The sequence below is a fragment of the Sinocyclocheilus anshuiensis genome, unplaced genomic scaffold (assembly GCF_001515605.1).
Source record: "Sinocyclocheilus anshuiensis isolate Anshui unplaced genomic scaffold, SAMN03320099.WGS_v1.1 scaffold444, whole genome shotgun sequence".
In the NCBI taxonomy this organism is placed as follows: domain Eukaryota; kingdom Metazoa; phylum Chordata; class Actinopteri; order Cypriniformes; family Cyprinidae; genus Sinocyclocheilus; species Sinocyclocheilus anshuiensis.
The window spans coordinates 295005-297681 of NW_015555739.1; the positions used below are offsets into that span (position 1 = coordinate 295005).

The window sequence follows — 2677 nt, forward strand, 5'->3', positions numbered from 1 at the left end:
CCCTCTCTCTCTCTCTCTCTCTCTCTCTCTCTCTCTCATGCACGGATCGTCAGATCAATCCATCAGTCATCAGTCTGACTGGTACAAACGGCCGTTATGTAATCAGACTGATATGAAACGAACACAGAGACACTCTATTAGTCCATCCAAACGTTCAGCTGAAGCTGTGTGTGTGTGTGTGTGTGTGTGTGTGTGTGTGTGTGAGTGTGTGTGCGAGTGAGTGTGTGTGTGTGTGTGTGAGAGTGTGTGTGTGTGTGAGTGTCTGTGTGTGTGTGTGATTTCATGTTTGATCAAGACAAGATGACGTTGTTTGTTAATGAACATTTAATCAACATTATAGGAAGATTATACTAAATTATATTTCAATATTGATTACGTTTATAGTAATATTTATACTATTTTAATATTTTACAATACTGAAATGATTGAATTTATTATTAATTAAATTTATATAAATACATTAATACTATTAGGGCAAGTGAAAGAACTGAGGTATTTAAGTAATGTGTTTAAAATTGTTGTCTTTTCTGTACATTGTGTTTACAAAACGAAATGATGTCACAGAAAATGTGTTGATGAACATTATAGGAACGTTATATTAAATCATGTGATTAATTATTTCATTATTAATATTAATTTGTTATTTAATTTGTAGAAATACTAATAGAACAACTAAAATAGAATTCAAGTTTAGGAGGACCAATATTTATACAAATATAAGTATATGATTAATATTTATTATTCTTATTGAGTTTATTGATGATGATGATACTATACTATTATATGATACTATTTTATGAAGCACTGAGATATCAATATTTAGTTAGTGAATTTTAAAATAGTGTGAATGTGTTATTTGCCATTTCTTTAATTGTAAAATAGACTTTTGTGCAATTTGTAAAAAAAAAAAAATCTGTCTTAAAACTGCCTTTAAAATTGACAATTTTTGTGAATTCTTATAAACTAAAATTCCAAGACTATATATATACATATATATAGTTTTGGAACATATAATTACATAATTAATAATTATTATTACATATTTAAACTGTCCAGAATACAATAATACACAATATGCTAAAGTTGTGATTATGAACAGATTCATAAACATGCTTCATAAATATCTCAGAAGTTGAAAGCAGCATCTCAGAGGAGAGCAGAGAGATAAATAATTCATGCTCAGACTAAACCTGCAGCACTGCACCACACATCTTTAATTTATACTGGACACGCACACACACACACACACTCTCTCACACACTCACTCACTCACTCACTCACTCACTCACTCACTCACTCACTCACTCACACACACAACGTAAACATGGTTTATGAGGACACTTCCTGTGTCCCCGTAAAACAAAAGTTTTAAAAAACATACAAACTGGTGTTTTATGAAATTCAAAAATTGGCAGCAGTTTCCTGTAAGGGGTAGGTTTAGGGGTAGGGTTGGTGTAGGGCAATAGCACATACAGTTTGTACAGTATAAAAACCATTACGCCTATGGAATGTCCCCATAAAACATGGAAACACAACGTGTGTGTGTGTGAGTGAGAGTGTGTGTGAGTGGCTCCAGACACACATGATGTGTGCAAGCATCCAGTTTCACACACTAATCTGTCCAGATCTCACAGCATCACGAGTGATTCTAGACTCTCTTCAGTCGTAGAGATCCCTCAGTTCTCTCTGCTGCTGATTCCTCTATTGTTTGTGTTGAAATCAACATTTAAAATTCATTATCACTGCAACTTCAATTACCTGTGAAGACTGATCTAACCAGCAGAGCACAAACACACGCATCAGTGGATGTGACATTGTTGCTGTTCCCTGAGTATTGATTCCTGTCAATGTGTGTGTGTGTGTGTGTGTGTGTGTGTGTGTGAGAGAGAGAGAGAGAGTGTGTGTGTGTGTGTGTGTGTGTGTGTGTGTGTGTGTGTGTGTGTGTGTGTGTGTGTGTGTGTGTGTGTGTGTGAATGTTCTGTTGTGCGGAATTCTAAAAGCGTTATTTTAATACCACTGTGACACACACATGTGAGATCCTTAAAGGGACAGATCACCTAAAAATATCAGTTCTGTCATTTCATTCCAAACACATGCTGCTCTTTTCCATGCAATGATAGAGAGCAGGAACAAATGCTTTAAAAAATGACTAAAACATACAAAAAAGGGATAAATTCTTGTTTTCACTACACTGTAAAATTATTGTAGATTATTGGAGTAAGTTTTGCTGGGAAAAATCTATTTCAGTCTTTCTACTTCAAAATTTCATGTTTAGTTCAACGTGTTACTTGCCATTTCACTATAATTAACTGTAAAATTTACTAGCGATTTCTGAAAAATAAGTTTATAAAGCATTTTTTTTTGCATTATTACAGCATTTTTTTTTACAGATTTAAAAAATAATTTAAATAAAAATGTAAAAATAATACAAAAAGATTGTATGTTCATTCCAAGCTCAAAATTCTCTTTAAAAAAGGTTATTTTTAAAATAAATTTTAAGAAATGTAAAATTTATCAATTTAATAATTTTTCCTAAATTACAAAACCATGTTAAATAAGTGACCCTGGAGCACAAAACCAGTCATAAGGGTCAATTTTTCGAAATTGAGATTTATGCATCATCTGAAAGCTGAATAAATAATATTTCCATTGATGTATGGTTTGTTAGGATCGGACA

General features: G+C 32.7%; 1 protein-coding gene across 1 annotated transcript in view; it reads right to left on the bottom strand.

The window, feature by feature from the left end:
• Positions 1–2677, bottom strand: part of sh3gl2b (SH3 domain containing GRB2 like 2b, endophilin A1) — a 16015-nt gene that overhangs the window by 12590 nt on the left and 748 nt on the right. The gene's annotated exons all lie outside the window — the stretch shown is intronic.